Source organism: Tauraco erythrolophus, chromosome 1 (assembly GCF_009769465.1).
Source record: "Tauraco erythrolophus isolate bTauEry1 chromosome 1, bTauEry1.pri, whole genome shotgun sequence".
NCBI classification, from domain to species: domain Eukaryota; kingdom Metazoa; phylum Chordata; class Aves; order Musophagiformes; family Musophagidae; genus Tauraco; species Tauraco erythrolophus.
The window spans coordinates 32,952,924-32,977,622 of NC_141465.1; positions in this window are offsets into that span (position 1 = coordinate 32,952,924).

The window sequence follows — 24,699 nt, forward strand, 5'->3', positions numbered from 1 at the left end:
GAAATTCTATTAAGAATTAGAAGCTTATAGATTAGAAGAGATGCAAAGTGAGACATCTTGATATATTAGCTATTTAACTGCAAATCATCCAGCTGATGTGCTTGTGGATGGGCAGGTGTGATCCAAATATGTATGAGGAGAAACACTACCAGGAAAGAATGAAAATATTTGTGGCAAAATTTTGGACCTTCACAAAGTTATAATCTCCAATGTCCTTCATGTTCCGGCCCTTGTCTTCAAGGCAGATTAATTCAGGCTGGGAGACTGAAGGTGATTAATGGAATCAGAGTGGGTTTGAAGAACTTCTGCTTCTGCCCTGTGTATATAGGCCATTGCTGTTTTCTTTATGACACACCCATGTCAGGTGATGCTCTTGTAGCCGACTTCTTGACTAACCTCAACGTGCAAAACAAAGCAAATCCAAGCACAGCTCAGTCCTTGTGATCCTCTCCTGTCCTTCATCAGGCATGGCCAGACAGTTGCCATTACCAGGACTGTGTGGACCTACCCCAGTTCCCAAGTCACTATAGTTTTTTGCCTTTTTTTTTTTTTTTTATCTGAGACTCAAAAAATAGTAAAAGTGGTCCAAGATTTTGCTGGACGTTTGGTGAGGACATTAGTGGGAGGGATGTAAGGACACGAACAGGCCTCTTGGGAGGGTGTAGGACACCATAGCAGAAAGTCAATGCAGAAGAGGCACAGCCTCATCTCTACTAGGAGGTAGGAACACTGTCCTTTCCATGCTAACGCTGAGCTGTGGCTTGGAATTGCCTGGAAAACAGCTAATGCACCAGCTTGAGATGACGCTATCAGGCTCACAATATGTTGGTGTGAATAATTGTATTTCAGTGTCCGGGAACAACCTAGCATGCTTCAGTTTACCAGTGTAGGCATTCTCTTAATTTTTCATGAGTGAACGAGGCCCAAACACTGTAGTCATTACACATTACAAGACAGGTGAGACACAAGGCGCAATATTCTTGACATAGCCTTTCCTTTATTTGCCTTAATCCTGCATCTCTCCATCATTTGGCGAACTGTGCTCTGCAGTCCCCATCTGTAGACTTCAGCAATAGCATTGCATTTCTCCTTTGCTTACTGCCTAACACAGAATAAGTGTACAGAGGTAGACAAGGGCTGATTTTATCTTCCTGTACCTCTGCAAGTGGAAACATGGTGTAGCAATGTCAAAAATCATCAAGACCATCATATCTTTCGACGAGGATACAAATAGGTCATATTATTAATGTACACATATTAAAAATTACTTTTCCCAGCGGGAAGGCACCACACGGCTATTAATATACTTACGTTATCTGTTCTCTAGCAGACCACAGTCACGGTCAGTTAGCTGCAGATGAGCCTTGAAGTTTCCAAGCTAAACAGAAGAGTTATGAGATGAGAAGGAAACTTGGACAATGAAAACCAGTAAATGAAGCAAAGCAAGGAAAGAATCAAACTTATTTACTGTCTTTCTATTTTATTTTGTTTGAGATCTGGGTTCATATTAGCCCTATGATGACATTGCTGTAACAGCCACAGCAACACAGCAGTTCTAAACATCACAGCCATGACAACAATAAGAAGCAGTACTCATGGCCACTGGCAGGCCATGGGAGGGCTATGCATCTTTCAGATCTGTATTCGTAAGCTGTCTTTCTTTCTGACCAGCAAGGAAAAGACAGCACTGTCTATTCGGGGAAATGAGGGTTCGAATTCAGCAAAACTCTTAACACAGAGTGACATTTTCAAATTCTTCTGCTTGCCATGGGCTTTGCTTCATATTACAAGTCCCTAACGAGGCTAAGTGCATGCATACTACCTCTGATAGTGATGTCTGGTTGTAGAGCCAAGTTTAGATGAACTATAAATGTAAAAATAATCAGAAACCCATAAAGTGTAATTTCTCAAATTAGGAATAATTTACAGTTAAGAAAACCTTACTTCTGTTGTAGTGGAATGGACAAATATACAATGTCCTCCCAGGAAGTAGGCACTATTGGTAGTCTCTATTTCAGTTAAGGAAGCCTTGTTATTTGTCCTTCAGAAGTCAGTTAGCAGAAGGATGGGTAATTTGTAAATTGCACTTTTTAGCAGCTTTTTCAACATTACAGAGAAAGAAAATATCAAAAACAGGAAAAAAAAATCAAGTTCGATGAACTGCTGCGACCTCAGAACAGTTATTGAAGAAATACTACCAAACAGTAATTTCTCCCAGCTTCTGGGTCACCATCAGAGATTGGCGGTCAGTCTCTTTGAAAGCAAGAAGTGACTGAGTCCTCAAGCTTGTCTTTGCTCTCTGGGAAGAATTCAGAGAATTCAGGATATGCAGATAAGGCTGCCACAGATGCGAGTTATCATGTCTCTGAGGACTTGCAACAATTTGGAATATTCTGTGTAAGAAATGTATCTAAGCTGGAGCACCTGCTGTAATAGAGTTCGTTGCTTTCTAGGCTCTGTACTTCCGCTACACTCTTTTTTACTGTCATACTAGATCTCCTACAGTGATCGCTTTCAGCCCAAATGTGTGAAAAAGATGCATCCTTCAATTCTAGACTCACTCAAGCTGTACGATGATCTGCACTCAGAAACAAATCCTTTCCTCTCTTCACAACATGCTAGTGCCAGAGATCAAGAGAAAATACCAGAAAGCTTTGCTTTGGGCTGGTGGAATGGTGTTTGGGATCAGCCTATCACACCATGTCAGTGCTCCTTCTAAATGAACTAAAACATCCCATCATTGTTGAAGTCCACCTCTGGCGTGGTAGATATTGGAGGAGTGCATTAAAGGAGGCAGGATTGTGGAGAGATCATCTCGTCAAAGACATACCTGGTGCTGTAAGAAGGTATAGCCTGAAGAGAGGTACAGATTTAGGCACCCTGGGATACCTCAGCCATTTTCCAAGACACGAAAATGTTTCACATTGAAGTTTTACATTGTATGAGCATGTGCTGGTCAGTGTAACAAGTTTTGAATATCTATAGCAAGGATATTTTTCTCCCAATAAATATCAAGATGGATCTGAACAGCTCCTTTCCAGAGAAGCCTGCACACCATAAGGTACTGAAAATCAGTTCAACTGCACTTCCTGTACTTTCCCTTCTCTTTTGCGATGGCTCTGCTTTCCTCTACTGGTTTGAAAATCTAAGATCTAAATTTTTAAAGTCACTATGCAAAATAGTTTCACTTCTTTAGACAAACAGAGAAGACTTTTGGAACAAATTTTGTTAGGTCATCCCTGAATGTTTGCCTTCAACCTCCTCGACTTGTAACTATCTCTTCTATAGGAATTACCAACCCTGACAGCATTGATTTTCAAATGTGCTAGTGAAATATTAAACCCTATTGATTTGAAATTCAGGATTAGATGCATGTTAGATACTCTGCATATTTTGGGGATGAACAGTTTCATTTATCAACTCTTCCAATTGCAGAATAATTAGAACTCCATCATGTTTCTATTTTGAGATGTAGAGGTTCCCATCAGATTACAGTATTTGCAATCTTAAAAAGTGTTCTATGCATTCTGTTTACTAATTGGTCAATTTATCCCCCCTATGAAGTTTTTTTATTCATTTCTCAGGAAATACACTGGAACAAAGACATCTATCTTTTCATCCACTGAAATGTCACATTGTTCTCTCTTCTTAAACTATGGAAGTAATAAGAACATAGTAGAGATTTCTATGGTTAAAACAAAAAGGACATTATTACAAGCATTTGAAACAGAGCTGAAGTAGCTGGAAAGTTCCTTTTAAGGTAGGTTAGAATTTGTGTCTAGAGACGGTGAGTGAAACTGGAATGAAATGTCAAAAAACTGCTCTGTGAAAAGGATACGGTGATACAAAACAGCACAAAGACATTTGCTGTGGGAGAGTGAAGGAGTCCTGGTCTCGTGGTTTTAGGCTGATCCGGCAAATAAACTCCACACAGCTGCTCTCTCACTCCAGTAAAGTGGAGAGGAGAAAAAATATAATAAAAGAACTGAGGGTCAAGACAAGAACAGAGGGAGCACCCACCAACCATGGTCCCGGGCAAAACAGAGTCAGCTTTCTTAAAGCAAAACAATTTATTAACAGTTACTTAAAAGAATAAAGACAAGCAAAACCAGTTACTTAAAAGGATAAAAAGAAAACAAGACCAGATCTTCAAAACAACACCTCTCCATCCCCCTTTCCTTTTCTTCCCGGCTCTACCTCCTCCCCCCAGCAGTGCAGGGGGACAGGGAATGGGGGAGTGCAGGTCAGTTCATTCCATGTTGTTACTGCCGCTTCTCTTAAAGGAGAAGGAGTCCTTACACCATTTTCCTGTGCTCCAGTGGATCCCCTACTGACGAGGGAAATTCACAAACTTCTCTAGCTTGAGTCCTACCCGCAGGATGCAATCCTTCCCCATCGGATTGCTCCGGTGCGGGCTTTACCACAGTCTCGGATTCTTAGGGAGTTGTTGCCACTTGCTCCGACATGGGTCATCATATAGACTCTAAGTGCTTCTCTGTACAGACTTTAAATGCATCTCTACCTGTGCCCATGCTTCACAACTGTCCTCAGGCTCAGGTATCTCCTCTAAAGAAAACACCTCCAGGGGTCATCCCATGGACTCTAGATGTGTACCATCCTCAGGCTCAGGCATCTCTTCTTTGACATGGGTTCTCCACGGGCTGCGAGTGGGTCTCTGCTCCACCAGGACTGTCTTTGGCTGCAGGGGGCCACCTGCCATCTCGCCACTGGTTACAGGGGAAACTCAGCTCTGGCACACCTCGTCCCGTTCCATCTTCACTGACCTGGTGTCTGTGTGGCCGTTTCTCTCAGATCTCAATCCTGTCTGGGTGAACTCGGCCTGGTGGGCACCCTGGGAGCGGGGCTCTCCCCAAGTTTCCCAAGTGGCTCCGTTGTGGCCATCCTCAGTGGGTGGTGCTGGCCTGGCCTGGGCCACCGCCCGGTCAGGCACCAGGGAGCGGGGGCAGCGCCCCCCTCCCCTCTCCTCACTCCTGGACAAAGGCACACCTTTCCGGTTCCTTTGTCCCGACATAAATAGGGCAATTAGCAGAGGCGCCGATTGGCTCAAGCCCTGAGGTGTGGCATCCAATTATTATTACCCAGCTGGCTTGAATTGAAACTGAAACTAAGGTTGAGACCCTGCCTACAAAAGGTGGGCCATTTCCTCCTGGCTGAGGAAGATGCAATGGCATCCTTGGAGCCGCAGCCCAGGCTGGTGAGCAACACTGAGGGGGATGGGAGTCCGATCCGGTGGGCAGCTTCTGCCGCCAGAACCTCCCCCCGCCCCCCATCAAACTATGACACCTGGCTAGATTGTCCTTTGGAAACTCAGAAATACGCAGAAACATGTTAAAAAATAAGCATGGCTCATGGACTCCACGGTAAGAAAAGCATGTTGTCATTCACCTGTCTCTGAGGCTTAATACTCTAGGGAGAGACCCTGACCCACTCAGATGAAGTGAAGATTTGCTGATTATTTCCATGGGGATAGAGTTTAATCTTCAGCAATTACTATAAGAATACTGAAGACTTTACCCACATAATTTATTAATTCTATCCTAGGAAAATGTACAATAAACTGGATTCTGCTCTTTTACCTCAAAACAATCATGGAGGATTAGCGATTAAAAACTCTGTCCATGAAAACTAAAACCTTAAGTAGTGTTTTGGATCCTAGGAAGTGATAGCTCAAGGCAAAGTTATATAGCATTGCAAGTCGTTTGGAAGGGATGGATATAAGTCCCATATCTTCTCCCAGGCCTCCTGACTATGACCGTACTAGGTACAGTGTTTTTTTTTTTTAGAGGTAAGGTTTTAACAGAGTACTTCTTCTTGGTCCCTGATCCAAAAGTGCTGACATTTTTTGGAAGTCAGGACATCAGTTGGTAAGTGATGTTTGCTCTACCAAACATGGAAGTCGTAGTCACAGAGACGGGGCAAGATGGGGAGGGATGGAGGAGGTGAGAAGAATTGGTGGTGAACAGTGAAAATAGACACAAGGGAAAATAATAAAATCAGAGGAGAAAGCCTGAAAAAAAGCAGAAGCTCAACATAGATTACATTCCTGTGAAGGAAGTTATTTTCAACTTTGGATGGGGTTTTTGGTGTGAAGAATAATGTTTATTTTGTCAACACACAGTACCATGCCTCAGTGAGTCCTGTATGAGGTAACTAAGGAATCCATGGGTTTTAGTAATATTTTCATTTTAAATTCATCATTCTTTAGTCCCTTAAAACAAAAATTAGTTTTCTTTTTTGTTTATATTTTTTGGAAAGAAGCTGAATCCAGATTAAATGCATTAATACCAACTCATGCAATCCAAGTAGACAGGGATTTCCAGATCACAGATGAGTCGGATCCAAACCTCTGAATTCTATGGAACTTTCTTCTAGTCAAAGACAAGAGCAATTCACTAATAAGTAAAACTCTCAGCCAATCAGCTTCCCAACTTCACAGTAGTTATGCAAAAACTTTAGAGGATGAGAAATTCTATCCATGAATCAACTGCAATGCAAGCTGTTGTCATTGATAAACACATATCTGCAGTATCTAACACATTTTTTTTGTGTACTATACATGTACACAGAGAATACTTATAAAAAGGAATTAGTTATAATAATGAGATGCCAGTTTATTCTCCTTCTTACTTATGCACACATCCAGTAAGGACATAAAAGTAGTGTAGGACAAATCTTCCCAATAGATGGGATCAGACTTTGTAAGCATCCTACAAGAATGAGTTCGTACATGAGCCCATAGTTTCAAATTTAGACTTTGATTTTCTTGAGAGACTAAGGCTAAACCCTCCCTCCGTTAGTACTCTCTCCACATTAAATGCCCATCTGGTGCTGACTTTCTGTTGCTTTGCTGCTTTATGCCACTTAAAAAATAAATATATATTTCCCTAGGAAAACAACCTGACTCAATTAAGCTCATTTGTATCCATTCATAATCTTTTGGTTTTCTCCTAATAGAAAAATCCTGATATCGCATTTCACAAAAAAACTTCCTTTCCTTCTTCCTCTATTTTACATGTTTGTCTGTGGTTTTACTGACAAGGTGTAACTTGTAGTACTATGAAGTGCTCATTGCCTCTCCACAACTAAGATGACAACAAAATTTGCGTTGTATCCCCATTTTTCTTCCATAATGTCTTTCTCTCTAGCACATATTCTCAGAGCAGTGGTCCTGATCACCAAGCACCTAAAATCTGGCTGGTCTGTCTGAGTGTCAAACATGCATTTGCAGTCTTAAGTGGCATCTAATAACTATTTCCGCAACACACTGCCTGAAAGCTGAGTAATTAAGACCGTGAATATATATTTTATCACAAAACACTCCCTTTTTATTTTGACTAGTACCAACAGACAACCAGGAAATTTTTAACTCCCGTGTAGAAAATGAACCTTTTAAGAAATCTCAGGCTGAGTAACAGATCAGTTTTAAAAATTGAGGCCAATATAATAGCTTTGCATGCTGAACAGTGCAGTGGCTCCACATGAGGTTCAAGGTGCCCCAAGGAGCAAGGTCAGCATAGGAGGCCTTGCAGGAACACTGAGGTGGAATCACACCCCTACACACTTCCACTTGGGTGGATACCAAGGCGGTGGAGACTCCTCTCCACAGGGTCTCTGTGCCATCAGCCATGTGCTCTCAAAAAATTCTGTGGTTTTCAGTCATCGACTATTGCATTGAATTAATATCATTCAAATTCTGTGAAACACTTATCTTAATGCCTGCCCATCTATATCTCATTAAACAAGTAAATGTAGAAGTGTCAGGTTCCTGAATCAGCCAGTAATAATGTCAGTACCACTTCAGGAATTTAATGCCAATATTTTCACCCTGTAAAAATGTTATATATTCAGAGCATAGACTTATAAAGAAGAAAGTAATCCTTTTATTACTACGACAGAAGAGTCGCTTGCCTACTAAACAACTTTTTACAAAGATAATTTGGGAATACACACCTAAATTTGTGGCTTCAGTCACATATATTTGATGTTAAATCATTCTTCTTGCTGGCGTTTTCCACTATAGAAAACTTCATGATGAACACGGTCAGAAAATCCCTCTAATTTGATTATTAAGTTTTCACCTTTCCAGCCAGTTAGATTCTGTATGAACATAGCTAAGTACCTAATGATACAGAAGGATGAAGATTTTCATTTACAAAGGAATCTGGGTTTATAGATTCGCTGTGCAAGTGAAGGGGAGTTGATTAGTTCAGGGATTGCCTAATGTGCAGCAACAGTGCAGGGACCCTGGGACTGCACCCTCCACACTAGTAACACCAGGTAGCACAGCTGAGGGCTGCGTGGACGGGCCAGCTCAAACCCGGTGGGACTGGGCTTGCAGGGTGCTGGTCCCAAGCTGGGTGCTATCTGCAGGCACAGTTGCTAATATTGACGCCATCTATATGCAAGTTTTTGGATAAGAATCTACTATTCTATGCAGGGGGTCTAATTCAAAACATCACAGTTTTACCAACAAAAACAATTTCTATTCTCTAGAGGCAGGGGTGATAAAGTCCTCTGAGAGGTTCGAAGGCTGGCTCCTAGGCAGCCAGAGTAAAGGAAACCAGTGGAGGATCTGGCCACCAGTTCTAGGGAAAAGAAATCTGATCACAGAAACACTGCTGGGATCTGAGGGAGCTTCCCTTTAACTGACCCTCAGCTAGAAACCTCCTGATTGCTTTGTCTTAATGTAGAGACAGAGGAGACAATACATCATTCATTATGTCATTTTGGTGTTTGGCTTTTTAAAATATTAATGAACAGTCTAGGCCTTCCTTTTGCTGACCACTGAAAACAGCCTCGTTCCCCTGAGTAAACCAAGGCTGACTCTTTAAGCCTGTGATTGAAATTCAGTCAAACCTCTGGGTGAACGGAAATCATTTGTTGCGAGACAGTGACATGCGGCAGCTCCTTTTTGTTTGCAGGAGAGCTCAGGGATTCTGTGTCTATTTATTGTCATCAGCTGAGGACTCAGTATTGATGGTTACCCAAAACTCTGTGGCTTTGCAGAGGGGAGGCTGCACCGCAGCTGCAGATTTGGCAGGGACAACACCCAAGTCAGAACAAGAAGCACTTTGTTGGTTTCTGTTCAACAAACTCTGCGCAGAACAGGGCAACCCCAGCTGGTTGGTCTGCAAGGGGGGAGGCACGACCACGATGATCCCAGATGATTGGAGGATAGATATGTCAGGGAAGCATTGCTCTATCTATGCACTCCCTCTGATGTCCTTCCATAAGTGTTTGCTGCTGGTCACTCTCAAAGACAAAATACCAAGCTAAGATGAACTGTTGCTCTAACTCATTAGGACTCATTCTGGAGTGCAAAGTCAGATTTAGAGATAGGAAAGTGGGAAATGATCTGCCTGATAGGGAAATATTAGGTAGAACTTTTTTGCATAGTGCTTCTCACCCGTCAATGTTGAGCCAACACAGTATGAAAAGTCGGGAGGATGATGCTAGGGAGAAGATCAGCTAGCAGCAAAGATACTTCGCAGACATCTCTTTCAGTTTTTAGCCTGTCTTTCAGATGATCTTTTGGTTTCTTACCAAGCAGCACAGTTTTTGCCATGCAGAGCGACATGCCCTTCCAAAAAATCTGCTGATCAGATTTGTTTCTTAAAGCCCCTGAATGGGCAATTTATGTTCTTTGCGGAACTGCTTTACTTCTGCTGCACACACACTCAACTTGTTACTCCAGAGTTGCTCACTCAGCTTTCTGTTCCAGCAGCCTTAGCAGACGCTACCTGGGCAAGCTGTACTAAGTACAGTGCAGCCACACACAAAACAAAAAGCAATTCCTGACTCAATGAATTCAAAAAAGTAGCCCCTCATGAGAGAGAAAGGCAGACAAAGTAAACAGGAGAAAGAAGAAAAAGCAAAGTGTTGGTGAAACAATTAGTGGAGCAGCACTGTATGTTGCAATCTTAGCATAACACCAAGGGTCTTCTTAAAAACAATTGCTTCACTTCCTGCAAAGGTGAAGTAAAATCTCAGGCAGATGTCAAAATGAAGAGGTTTCCTGGGAAAGACTTGATTGTGGTACAACTTTTCCTCATTTAACAGTAATTGCCTTGCAGGATCTTTCTGTGGAGAAAAGATTTCCTGCTGGAAAGCCCATGAGGCTTTCACCAGGACTGAGTCTGCTAAGAAATCCCACATCATCTTTTTCTCTTGCATAAATATCTTTTCCAAGTTTAAAAATATAAATAAATAAATAATACCAGCTCCCCATTTGCAGCTGAGACAGAGTGTTTGTGACCTTGAATCCCATAGAGGTTAACCTACTCTGATTAACTTTCCCATGTTATTCCATTAAATAAAAACAGTTTTGACACCCAGAGACTAAGACATCCTAGAGATAATACAATAACCTTAAGCAATCATTCCAAATTGAATTGCAATAATTCATTTAGGTGACCATACATATTTGTTATGTGTAATATGAAACATTGCAAAATGAAATCAATAGAAATGTTTCTTGTTAATGAAGATATACTGTGCTGTTATGTGTGGGGTTTGGACTCCATATCACAGAAATCTTATTTGTATTCTAAATTCTAGGGAATCATACTAGTTAAAAATGATGAAAACATTATTTTAGAATTGTATGGCTGGACAGCTGGTAAATTATATCATGCATTTTGTTCCATGACTTGTTCATTAAATATGGAAGTCTAGACCACCTAACATCTTTGGGAGTTTGGCTGTTTTCTTCAACAGGCTTCATCCTAAGATTTTTAGGGATTGGATTCCCAATGAAATCTCTACAACTGACAGGGGCATTCTGGTTTTTACCATTAAAATAGAAGTTTACACATTCTAAATGGGAGCTTTCAAAAATAAACCTTAAAAATATCTGGGATGCTGATTAGTTCATATGAAAGACACATACAATATTATGTGTATGAATTCCTTCCTTCTCCTCCACAGGCTACTTTGCAAAACTCTCATGGAGAAAAACCAGGTCAAAAAGATCTCTGTCCCTCTCTCACTAAATGGCTTCTAGTGTTCTTGGCTCTCATGAAAGCTGTACAAAGAGATGAAAATCACTCCTACCGTGAACTCTCACTGCCTGCTTGTCTGCACACACAAGCTTACCTCAATGTATAGAAAAGACCTCTGTGACTTTGCATTTAGCTTCAAAGAATGGGAGTCAAAACAGAGAAGTTGTGGATGCCCCGTCCCTGGAAGAGTTCAAAGCCAGGTTGGATGAGGCTTTGAGCAACCTGTTGCAGTGGAGGGTTTCCCTGCCCGTGGCAGTGGGATTGTAACTAGATGATCTTTGAGGTCCCTTCCAACTCTAACCATTCTATGAATTCTACTCTTGGTGTATAGGACTCTTGGTGTATAGGCAGTGCACAGTAGATTGAAGACTCCAAAGACACCAGCTTCAGGCTCAGCCATGCTGATGCAGAGCTGGGCCCAAGGCTGTTAAACTCAGCATGAACTAAATCTGAGCTTATTATCCAGCAAGCTCCCCTTGACAAGTTGCCTGCATTACCAGGTCTTGGCTACATGCCAGACAGACCAGAGTGAAATACAGCTAGATTTCTTTTAGTGCCCAAGTTACTCTGTTTCAAACTATTTGGAAGATCACTATGTTGTAGTATGGACATACCCAATGTGTTTGGCACAGCCTCTCTTTGCTCATCTGGTCTTTGCTTCAGAGAGTCTTTGAGCCAAAAAATCCAGGGGATTAGCAAAGCTGCATAAAGGAGATCTCTGGAAAGAAGAAAAAAAAAAAAAAAAAAAGACAAAAACTCCAAACAACTGTGGACACAGCAGTATATTTAACAGCACATACTGCAAGCTGTCATGCGTTTTCCCATTAGAAGCATGGGATGCCGTCATAGTCATTGCAAATATTTAGACAGCATCAGATTTACCATAAATTGACTGAAAAAGTCTCCTTAAAGCCCTAAGCAGAAACTTGTAATAAGTTCAGCCAAGATAACACTGGAGGGAAAACTGAGGCAAAGATTGTAACTTAAGGGTAGGCAGTTTAAATTGCACAGGACTCTTTGAATGTAATGGAGAGCTATGGACACAGTGATTAAAGGAGGTTGAACTCTTTGACCTAGAAAATCAAATTGGTGACAACTCAGTATGTTAAACTACATTAAAATTTATGACATTGGAGAAGAGGATCAATGTGTGTGTGTGTGTGTGTGTGTGTGTGTGTGTGTGTATAAAGCCTGATTTAGGAGATCTCTGGAGCAGAGAAAGCAATCACCTGCAGGATTTTCAAGCATCTGAGGAAGCAAAGGTGCCACATTCATTTACTGACCCCAGAATGATGCAAAGGTCTCATTGAAAGGAAGAGGGAAATAGGCACAATGACTTGAAAAAGAAAACTGTAAATGGTCATTAGAAGGAAATATCTGAAGAAGTTTCACAGAGCAGCTGTAATGTTTTTTCTGACTCAGACAAACAACCCTGTGACAGCAGTAACCTCTGGCTAGGGAACAGGGCACTGTAAACTCAAACACCTTTGCCACAGTTCAAGTGTCAAGCAGGGATTTGTGCAGTGTAAAACAAACTTACTGTAGAGGTAAAAACTTATGATGAAAAGCAGTGCCTTACAGCACACTGCCTTAAAGCAGGGTGTTCTTTTTAATTTCAATAATGATTTCTGAAATTAAAGGGATGCTGTCAAGGTAAAGTCATCTCAGAATAAGAAACATGAATCATATATATTGCTAATAACAGCCTTTTTTATTTCAAAAGTGGACATTAAAAGCAATTTTTCAGTGGTTTTGTCTTTGCTTGCATTTTCCTATCTTTCAGCCTGAACTAACAGTTTTATTTCTGTTTATAATCAACTCTATGTTATTTCTGATGAAAATAAAAACACACTCATAACACTTCCTAATGTCACTTGCACTTCCAAGGGATGCAAAACCGAAAGTGAAACACGGGCAGTGACTCTTCCCTGTGCCAGTCTGATAGTACTTTAAAACTACTTCTTCTTAGCTCTGTTTTGTAACAGAAAAAAAGGGGAAACTGACCCAAGTCAAACCAATAAGAAGTATTGAAGCTCTGAAGTTACATGACACAGAAGTGGTTAAATATGCTCAAAGGGCTGCTTACCCCCTCTCTTTAGTAGCCACAGATGGGCGCTGGAGTTAGTGTGCCCTTTACTTACCACCCTGGCCACCACTGTCAAGGCACACGCGTAAAACACAGCAGCAGTCCCTGTCAGACAAGGTTTCTACCTGCAGAATTTACATGTATTTTGTTCTTTGTCCAAAAGTGAAGAGCTTCAAGAACTTTTGTTCACTTCCAGGATGTCTCACTCAAAAAAAAAAAAAAAAAAGGAAAAAAAGGAATAAAAAATATATTGAGAGCTGGGATATTCACCATACTTTTAAGGGAGAGTTTCCAAAGATTTCTTGTGAATCCTATAATATACTTTCATGTATGTCAAGTGTGTGGCAGCAGTAACCCCACAATAGCAAGGCAGACAGTTATTACCTGGAAGGGCTAATTCTTGGAGGTTGCTTTGACTGCAAGTTGACACTTAGGTTAGAAATAGGCTTCCTTCCACAGTTCATTGCTTCTGGGGGCAGTTATATCCTTACAACAGAAACATGCTTCAAAATCTACCAGTGTAACTCACTGCTTTTTTACACTCAACCCCCATGTACCTCCAATTCCATAGCCAGGAGATAAGGTCCATAGGCTTTTACATGTTCATGCTTTCCAGTGCTGGTTCCTATTCTCACCTTCTGAGAGAGCTACTCTATACTATCTCAGCAAGAGTGATCCTGATAGCAGAGCTGATGTGTTTAACAAGCAATAAATTAAGAGTTTAAACTGCTTTGACTGAATATGCTTGCGTCTAAATGGCACCTTTGCAATGCTGAATGATTCCCTCATAATGATGAATGAAAATTCAATAAAGATTTCAGAGCCAGAAAGGGAAAGAGAGTGTGTATGACTGCAGTATTGACATGCAGCTGGCCTTCTGCTCTGTGTGCATCCCAGTCACATGTGGATTGGGATGAAAGCTGAGGCAGGTGTTGGAAAGATTGAATCAAGGCACAGCCTGACAGTGTGCAGTGAGTGAGGCGATTTGGTCATTTGTTATGGGGATTCATTCAGAAAGATGGCCCCATTCTCCAAGGAGATTTGAACTGAGTCTAGAATGAAGAGTACTTAAGCCACTATAGGTGGTAAAATGGGACTGGATTTTTCTAGACGGGTATATTCAGCTCCCCTTGTGCACCCACTACAGGATGGTGGCTGTGCTGAGATTATATATAGAAAATATATAGAGCTCCTGATGTAAGAGAAATGATGCTTGACCTTTACTCTCTAACTCCTGCCCATTTCCACAGGAGATGCCAATTCTCATAACATTTAATGAAGAAGGTACAGATGAAGACCTGTCCTCACCTCAACTTTTATAATTGAAGCCATTAGAACAGTGTTTCCCAGCCTCACAGTGACAAGAACACTAAATCAAGTTTCACAATATTAAGCTTATGACTAAATATGAGGGGACAGATCTTACAAAAGACCCCTTCTGTTGTGTCTTCATCCTCCTCTTAAGGGGAATCTAATTCTCTTCCACACAGAAAAAACTTCCTCTCGAAGTGTTTCTGTTTCCTCTCAGCTCTGGTCAAACCTTGTCCTCTGCTATCAGGAAGATGTTTCTAACTTAGTGTGCAAACCTAGTTCTTTTCCACTGTTTCCCATACTTCTCCCTCTCTGATTTTTCCTCACAACCATCCGTTCAACTTCGGACTTGTGATCTCTGCTTTTAATTTTCTCCCTGTTTCACCCACATGCCAAAGCAGGTCAGAGGGGCCAAATTCTGCCCTGCGCTCTCCTTTCACCTCTGACCGTGACACTCTCTTTCGCTCTGGCTGTGCCTAAGAGCGGAGCTGGCCCCCGGCCACCAGCCCCGGGCCCAGCCGGGGAGCGGGAGGTGCCGGCAGCCCCACGCGGCCGCCCCGTTCCCGGTGGGAACTGTCCAGCGGGAGGCCGGTGCTGAAGGAGCCGGGAAACGCGCACCCGCCCGCCCGCCCTCCGCTGCCGCCCAACCCGCGCCGCGGCGTGAAGGAAGCTGCCCCCCCTCCAAAATTGCCTCTGAGCAGGGGTAAGCTCTTCCTCCAGGAGGCAAAGGTCAGAAAAGGTCCTTCACTTTAGCGTTTCCCCAAGCTTTCAGAAACTTGTCTTCTCACCAAAAATGGGGGGGAAATTGTCCCTACAATTCTGCATTCCGCTCTTATGGGGCTTTCTTAATTTAAACATCTTCTTTAGTCTCTCATTATCCCTTTATATGTCCTTAGTTTGTTGAGGATTTTTCAGAAACTCAGATGCTGTTTGTCATCAGGTGAATGCATGACAACTCTTTACATGGAGTTAGTTTCTACTGAGAAAACATAAATTAAATGTTCGTTCTTCCTTGTGTGTGACTGGCACAACATTCTGTTCTGCCTAAACAGATGCCCTTCCCTTTTCTGCTCCTCTTAATTGTTTGTTTTCTGCTCAGATCTTAATTTAAGGCAAAAAATGTATTGAATTCTTCTCTCAGCAACTCTTTCTGACCTCTGAGACACCTATGAGTCAACAAATTGGGACATTCTGATGTCTGAGCAAAATAATTTTCAAGTCTTGTATTTTAAATATTCCGTATTGTTGTCACAATATGGAAGGAAATCTCTCCCTTTCTTCTCCATAACTTTTCATTTCAAATGACCTACACAAAGCTTAACTAGTGTTCCTATTCCAAGGCTGAAATCTAGAGATCCAATGAAAAGACAATTCTTCTGCCCAGTACAGTATTTCTTTTTACAATTACTGTCTTTCCAGCATCAAAGATGTATCATTTAGTTTATTTTTTAGTTGTTATCCACTTCTGGCACTGATGTGAAGTCCTGCAAAGCATTGTTGTTTAGATAGTTAAGGTTCTACCTAGCACCATGTAGAATATTATGACTAAGATGTATCAGAATGGCCAAGTTGGACCACTTTTTGCTCTACTGAGGTCACTGACAGGTGATTAAGTGATGTTTCTCACCATAATGGCTGCTACTCTGCTCATGTAAACTAGCATAATCAGCAAGGTAACTCATAACAAAAGTAGATCACAGCAACCACACAGTGTCTGCTTTCTTCTCTCACACTTTTGGATTTTTTTCCCTCCTATTGATTTGCACTATGGCCAAATATTAAAAGTCAGGATTTAGAAACATCAGAAACAAAGCATTATCTTCTTTCCTCACTAGCCCTTCTTCCCATGTGATTTAATTCCTTTCAGTTTAATTTTGCAAAGTCATCTGCTGTTGATTTTGATGACACTGTTCTTCAGCCACATGACTCTCTCAAGTAGAAAAGGTGGGCAGAAATACTTTTCTCCCCGGGATTTATCAGTAATTGATCCATGTTTAGCTACATCAGCTTCCAATGCTTTTGCTCTCCAGCATGTTTGTTTTTCCTGCTGAATTTTTCAGGACAGTCATTTCACAGGGGGATATTCTATTGAACGCTTTGGGATCATTGCTGGAAAAAGAAAAATAGAGTGTAAGCATTTAATAAGGACCTTAGGAGTCTGTCTTATATTTGCAGGAGGGGATTTGTAATTGGTAATTTATCCTACATATGAATTGCAAAAATACTGTTATTTTACATTTGTAAGAGCCTTTGAAAAGCATAGTATTTCCTACAGATCCTTTCAATGTAGGTAAAGTACACAGAAAATTTCTTTACTAACTGTTTCTCATTTTTATTTTACCCATATTTTACAAGACAAAACTCTGAAGTTCTATCTCTGAAGGGTTAGAGACAGTTTAAGACAGGATGGCATTATTGTTAAAAAAAGACATTCTAAAAAGGAAGAGTAGACTTCAAGAGAAATCTTAAAGAGAAGGCAATATGAGTCATTCTTGATCCATCCTCCTGAAATACTGAACTGCACCAGAACAGGAAGAAAATTCCCATACATAGCTCTTCTCTCTTTTTTAGGGTCAGTAGTTTCAGTGAGGAGCCCTCAGTGCTCAGGATTAGAAACCTGCATCCAGTGCTTTAGTAAATTGAAAGTACACTGCCTAAATTGATCCCAACTCTTTGGCAGATCTTCACATAATCTACTAGAAAATTAAATTCTTCCCTCATCTACTGTATGCACAAGTCCAGAGTGTTAATTAGCCAAGATCCTGCTATTCTAAAGCAAACGTAGAGAAGTTCTGCATTTGATGGCATATGGAAAGAGTAATTTGTTTGACTCATGAAGTACACCCCTATTAAGTAATGCCAACTAAAACTACACAGCTGGCTAGTCATCAGTGCAGATCTAGGTTACAAATGAAACTAAGAGGACTTTCCATCTTAAGAAAACATCAATGCCCCAAAATAATTACCTCCAAGAGAAATATATAAATAACTATTTTGGAAAGTTATTTCTCACATCAGAAGCCTGGAGGTTCAGGCATGTGATTAACTTCTACCCACAAAAGTAAAGTTTGTTCCAACAGCATCAAGCTTCACAGTAGACAAAAAGGAGAGTTTTAGCCAAACAACTGTTATTCAAAGATTATCTGTAACATTTCAACATATGTTTTAAAATCTGGTTCTACAATCCTGCCTTCAGGGTTCCTGACAGTGTCATCAGGAACCTTGTGGGAGATGTGAACAGAGATTAAAGGTTGAAAAATTTGCATAACGTGTGACTGCCCTTTCTCCTGTGTACCTATGGCTGATATGTGCACAAGCAGCAAAGTCTTTGGATAACTCACAGACAAATTAAAGCTGTCTGGAGAAAAGGAAAATCAAGGATACAACTTTGTCTTGGATGGGTAAAATACTTTCAATAGCACTTACATGCATTGCTTTATTCAGGGCTCTGCTTTAAGGTACATTCAAGGCGAAAATAGATAAAACATTGGAAACAGGAGGAAAGAGATCTATAGTCTGTTATGTGCCTCCCAACCACATAGTAATAATTGACATAGTCTCTAAAGGATGTGGCAGACGTCCTACAGTTGGGACTTTTGCTCCAGAGCGAGCCATTTGCTCTCAGCTTTGCATCTTCTTTTTCTTAAAACTGAGTTTCCCTCACAGAAATTATTTCCAGGAGCCACAATAGCTTGACTAAGTTAGGAATTTTCTTGCATGATATTTCCTTTATAATTAAGACAGACAGGACTCTAGTGAGTAATTCAGCCCATCAAATGTTTGCATAACCCTGTAGAAGTATCTCTTTTCACTGAGCATATGAAGACTTCAGGTGATAAAGTTTCCACCTAGGACACCTTTGTGAAGTACGTCTGAAAGGGACAGTCTTCTTATTTAAGAGCATGAAAGAAAAAGAGGTGGTAGAATCAAAAAAAATGATCCCATGTCTTTGCACTTGCCTTAGCAACGAGATAGAAGGAACCATCATCATCTCTACATGAAACAGCACATATATTTGACCTGAAGAAACAGCATGGAAGTGACAAAGAGAAGCAAAAATCCATTTATTCAGTGGTGATTAATTTTATCTTGATTTCAGATAAATTGGCTGAAGGGCAGAGCTCAAAGAGTTGTAGTGACTGAGGTTACATCTGACTGGTGACCAGTCACAAGCAGTGTTCCTTAGGGTTCAATTCTAGGCCAACTCTGTTCAGTAAGTTTACCAGTGATCTGTTTGCAGGATTTGAATGCATCATTAGCAAGTTTGCTGATAATACCAAACTGAGAGATGCTGTTGACCCTCCTGAGGGAGAAGCCTTGCAGAGGGATCTAGAGAGATTGGAACATTGGACTATGATTAATGAGATGAAATTTAACAAGTCTGAATGCCAAATTCTGCACCTAGGGTGGAGTAACACTGGGCACAAGTATAAATTGGGAGAGGAGTGGCTGGAAAGCAGCCCTGCAGAAAGGAATCTGGGGGTGCTGGTTGACACTAAGCTCAGTATGAGCCAGCTGTGTGCCCTGGCAGTCAAGAGGGCAAACTGTGTCCTGGGGTGCATCAAATGCAGCATAACCAGCTGGTCAAAAGAGGTGATTATCTTGCTGTATTCAGTGCTGATGTGGCTGTGGCCTCACCTTGAATATTATGTGCAGTTCTGGGCCCCACAATTTTGGAAGGATGAGAAAGTCCTTGAATGCATCTGGAGGAGGGCAACCAAGCTGGTGAAAGGGCTGGAAGGCATGTACTGTGAGGAGTGGCTGAGGAATCTGAGTTTGTCTAGTTTGCAAAAAGGAGGCTGAGGGATAACCTTATTGCTCTCTACAGCTTCCTGAGGAGGGGAAGTGGAGAGGAAGGTGCTGATCTCTTCTCTCTTGTATCCAGTGATAGGACACATTGGAGTGGTTCAAAGCTGCACCAGGGGAGATTCAGACTGGACATTAGGAAGCATTTCTTTATTGATAGGGTGCTGAAACCCTGGAACAGTTTTCCTAGAGAGGTGGTCAATGCCCCAAGCATGTCAGTGTTTAAGAGGCATTTGGACAGTGACATTAATAAGATGCTTTAACTTTTGGTCAGCCCTGAATCGATCAGGCAGTTGAACTAGATTATCAGTGTAGGTCCCTTCCAAATGAAATATTCTATTCAGGATGCCAGGTAAGCACAAATTTGTCTGATCTTCCAAGCTGATAAGGAGCTTGTCCTCCTTGGATACGTTGACTCAACCCATGAAGACAAGATTCTGACATCCCTGAGGCTAATGCCAATGCTTACAACATGCAGTGCAGAGATACTAGAAAAGATCTACTATCCTGGGAAACAGAAGCCATACAGCCCTGTTAGCAGAAGGCTGTGTCATAATTGTAATGAGCTCATAATGCCTTCTTCATTTCTCACATCTCAGTCACACAGTATGGGCATGCTTTAAATTAAATATTATACAGACAAACAAGAATGTACATCTGCCAGTGCCACTGGGGCAACCATTTAATGTTGTTAAACCCAAAAAATGTTAACTTAATTAAATGACAATTTCTAAATCATTTGCAGCAGGCTTTAGTTATCTTGTATCCTAGGGAAAGGTTAAGCATTAACTCTTGTGTTGTGATTGGAGGACTCCAATATTGGGATTTCATTAACAAGATTTATAGGAGTATTCAGTGACTGCCATAGCAATGGTTGTTCCTAGTCTGTAACCATAGAAATATTTCCTATATTTTATGATTAAAGTCAATTTTTTTCTCAAATTCCAAGGCTGAACTTAGTGTTTGCAAAGTAGAAAGCCTGATTTAATGAGAAGCCATGACTGTAATATTGTAACACTAACTTTTCTTTGTCCTGAACCCTACTAACATAAATTAAATTAGTCTTAATTCAAAATGCCAAATTCTGATGTTTTTTGCCACAGTTTAAAGAGTGCTTGTCTCAACAAGTCCAATCAATTTCCAGAGGAAAATTTTAATGATTCAAAAGAGAAAGATTCAGATGAGTTAGCCTAACTCCCTGCATGCAACAGATTGTACAATCCATGGTACCCATTGCATTCTGTCATTGTAGTGTTCATGGAGGGAGAAGGGAGCTGCAGCACTGCATGAACTTGTCACCGTGTGCCCCAAAACTGGTGCCACTAGTGAACAAAACCTCAGCAGTGGACCTGACACAGCTACCTTAGAAGGCACCTTTCCTTTGTTTGCCACTGACACTGTATTTTCCCCTGGCATGTTTATCATCCTATTTTCAGAGTTACATTATTGTTATACTTATCAAACTGAAGTTTCAGCACCTTCCACTTATTTCTTGAAGAATTTTGTTCATACTTGGGAAGTATTTGTGAACTCCTTCTGGAGGGCATTTAAAGAACTTCCAACTATGTCTACACACAAAAGTGGTTTATTATGTTCTTAATTTTTCACATGCTAAAATCAATGAAATTTATAAATGTTTTCTGTTGTGTCACAAACATCCTGAAGTCCTAGGTGTATTCCACACAACTTGTGAGTAGAGCTGTGCAAACTTCTTTTATCAAAAAGATGTATTCATGTGTAAAATCTTCCCACGTTTCCTACTACCTTCTTATCTACTGACTCACACATAGCTGGTTACTAAGATCTGATGACTTACGAAGAAGCTCTAAATTATTTACTATATCTTTCTTCACCTCTTTCTTCTCTTAGACTGTCACCATAGCAAAAATACTGAAAGTAGTGACAAGTACAATATCGATAAACATAATAATAATTGATTTCTGGGGAATGAAAAATCTGAAATTAGTGGCAATTTCCCCCAAGAGCGTTATCTGATTAATTTAATGTTCATCTTAGTCTTTCTAAGTCACTCTAACACTGCTTATCTGCTCAGCAAATCTTTGCAATGAGTCTGTGGACCAAGGCCCGAGAGAAACTGACGTATTATTGCACAGTCCAGCATTTTTTAAGCTGTAAGTATGTTCAGCCAAAAGAAAAAGAAAAGGCTCATGGAGATGCTAAAAGTTTTGAGTCTACCTTAGCTTTTTTAACTCAGCCATTTGTTTCTGAAGAGAAAATGTCAGTGTCCGACAGGAGCAGTAATACACAACATTGTCTCATTTCACAGCTGCCACTCCTCTATCTGAAGAATTATCTGAGAGCATGAGCTGGTCTCAAAGAACATGTGAAGAGTGATGGTGAAAGATTAATTTAGAATGGAATATATGCAAAGAAGTGTTATCAAGACGATCAGGGTGACTGAGAGCTTGGGAAACAAGTGCAGATTTAAGAGACCTTGCCTTATTGCTAAATGAAGGTTGTGCAGTCCTGTCGTTGTTGCCAATAAACTTCAGGACGGAGGAAAAAAGATGTGTGTTAATGAACAATTTTGTCACAAAAATAGAAAATATGAACTATCAAAGACTGTTTCAGCAAACAATCTCAGGAAAGTTTCTATGTGTCATAGCAGGAGCAGTAGGGAGGAAAGGCGAGACCAGTTTCGCTAACATGAAATGTGAAGCAATTGCCTGACATTGTTGGGGATGGGGTGGTCGGGAAGCATCAGCATCTGTGCAGGGGAACAACTCAACAATTTTCCATTGCGTGATGTTTCATGAAAAGCTATACCAGATTTCATTGCTGTTGCTGTGGCATTCTGACCAAAATGGGGAGAGAGATCTCAGGCGGTACCACTGCATTACAGTCAACCTTTGCAGTTAAAGTCCAAATGCATATTACAAAGGAAAGATCCTGTGAAATCAAGAAATCACTGCACAGTACAATTCTGAGACAGAAGTTTTCTTAGCAGTCTATTGAAGCCATTAGTGATTCAGACACCACTAGCACAGTTCATTACTGAGAGAGACAGCATTCATATTGTTTAGGTGATGGCATCCTTCATCAGTCCTTAATAATATCTAAATTGAGCTCTCCTTAGTGGGCCTCCTCTCTTCAGAAAGTCGGAAGAAACCCTGCACTACAGGAACTGTAGTTAACTGCCTGATTCTTTGCACCCAGTGTGGTTTCAGAGAGGAAATAAAGAGCATTTAGAGTGACTGAATCACATCAGATCTTCCAGACATCCTCATTAAGCTGTTATAATTAGGGTTGTGTTGTTTTCTTCATTTTCTCTCAATAGTGTTAGCTGGCAAAGACTGATGCCTTTAGCCCTCTAATAAATTAATTATTAATGTAGGAGTTAATAATTCATGTTAATTGGTACTATGAGCTACTTTCCCCAACAATGTGAGCAAAGGTCAAAACTTGTTAACAACTGAGGTGAATTCTATTTTTAAGTTTTCTGTTCTATAATATATCTGCAAAATAGAGCTATAGCTTGCAAAAGTTAACTGTATTCCAAAAGACAAGCATATACTGAGGGCAAAGGTCTGGTCCATTCACTTGGTTTCAAAGTACCATTAACTGGGCTTTTGCACTGCCTTTGTCGTATCCAGGTACACAGAGAATTTAGGATTGCCCACCTTGGATCAGCAGAAAGTATCTTGCGTGTTACCTGGATGGCACAAGCCTGAGCAGGCAGCAATCAACAAAAACTGAGAAGATGTCAATTACTGAAGCATCAGGATGTTATGTTAATACCATCTGGTAAGTGCATTATAGCACTGAGTATACATGTTGCCTTTCCTGAAACAGAAGAACCTGTTCAATCAGCATGGTAATTGTGAGGTTTACCTTACTGGAAGATCAAATAATTCTCTATAATTATTCCTTGCTGCTCAGATAAGACAGATTCGCCACTCACTCGTTGTATGAGGTGCAGTGCTTTGATCACTGTCCTCTTAAATGCAACGCGAATTCATGTGAGTGCCTGTCCCAGCCCTGTGCCCTTCATCTGGAACATTAGAGCTGGAATCTGCTTTTAATTTGATAGGATGTTTGAACAAGGCCATGTGCTGTTGCATGTGTTTAGCAACCAAACGTTTTCCCATGTAAAGACTAAATCCACAGTCTTTCTTCAACAACCAACAGGAAATCATGTTTTTGTTTGTGTTTTGTTTATAAAACAGAGATTCAAAAAAGCAAAGTGAAGAAAGATATGTGTAGACTTTGGGAACAGCTTAAAAGGAATCAACAAAAATATGCTTTTAATAAAAATAATCAGCTTTTCTTAATGGTTGTAATAATCTATTGTAAGTAACTTATATAACACAAGGCTTTCACTGTACTCATTAGAACTTGGCAACTCATTTTTCGGCGTTTAAACATGAGAACAAGATGGGACTTCATCCAACATCCACTGTCATCAGTGGGAGTTCTTCCACTGACTTCTGTGGGCACTGGATCCGGCCCCTGCTCAGCAGGACATTTTCTTTCTGGGAAGAAAAAGCAATCTCTTTGGAAAGGTTTTCCTTTATGACACGGCCAATATAGCTATTTTATTTCTTCTCATTGTTCTGCAAAATCAAGCTTATGTTTTATAAAGAGAAGAAAGTACAGCTCAGGAAAAACAAGTATAGTTTTATAACACTTGGTTCTATTAACAGGAAGCATTAAAAATACTGATGGAAAACATCTCACGTCATCTGACTTGTGTCAAGTTTTTCACTATAAGTGTGTACTGTTTTCATAACATAGCTGAAGTACAATTAGAAACATTATGGAAAAAATAACAATTACATGCAAATATTCCATTGCTGCCATTATGCAATTAAAATATGCAAAAAGTGCACAGATGTGAAGCCACTGTTACGCATACTGATGCTGAAGAAACAAAGACTCTTTCTCATTTCTTCCAATGGCATCTGCAGAGTTTGTTGTACTGGCTTGAAAATACAACATGGGACTGCTGGATTTTGCATTCAGTAGCAAGGATTCATCCTTGTGTCTAGCAAATAACAGGAAGAATCTTTGTCCCTAAGTGCAATTAACAGCTATTCAGCATGTGGCTTGGGAAAGAAACTGAAGCAAAGTTCCTAGTAGTACAGTATTAATCCTTCGATTTACAGCAGGACATGATTTTCCTCACTCTGTTTTTGAGGTTTCACAGTTTGACATATCTCACAACTCAAACTATCCCTGGATGCTGTCGGTGCAGTAACTAGAGACTTGTTCTTTTACAAAATCTGGTTAAAAATGAAAAAGACCTTTCAGACAAGAAGATATGTTCTGTCCAAAGCCTCACAAACTATGTGGCAGGCAAAAGTACCTCAGGCTCCCAACTTGCATGGCCTTTCTCTTTCTGCTACTAAGTGGAAGTTTCCCAGATTGCACCCAGGAAGCAGACAATGCAGTGAAATAGACTTTTCTCTCTCCAAAGTCCACTGGTATCTCAACTGTCCTTGTACTGCAATAACC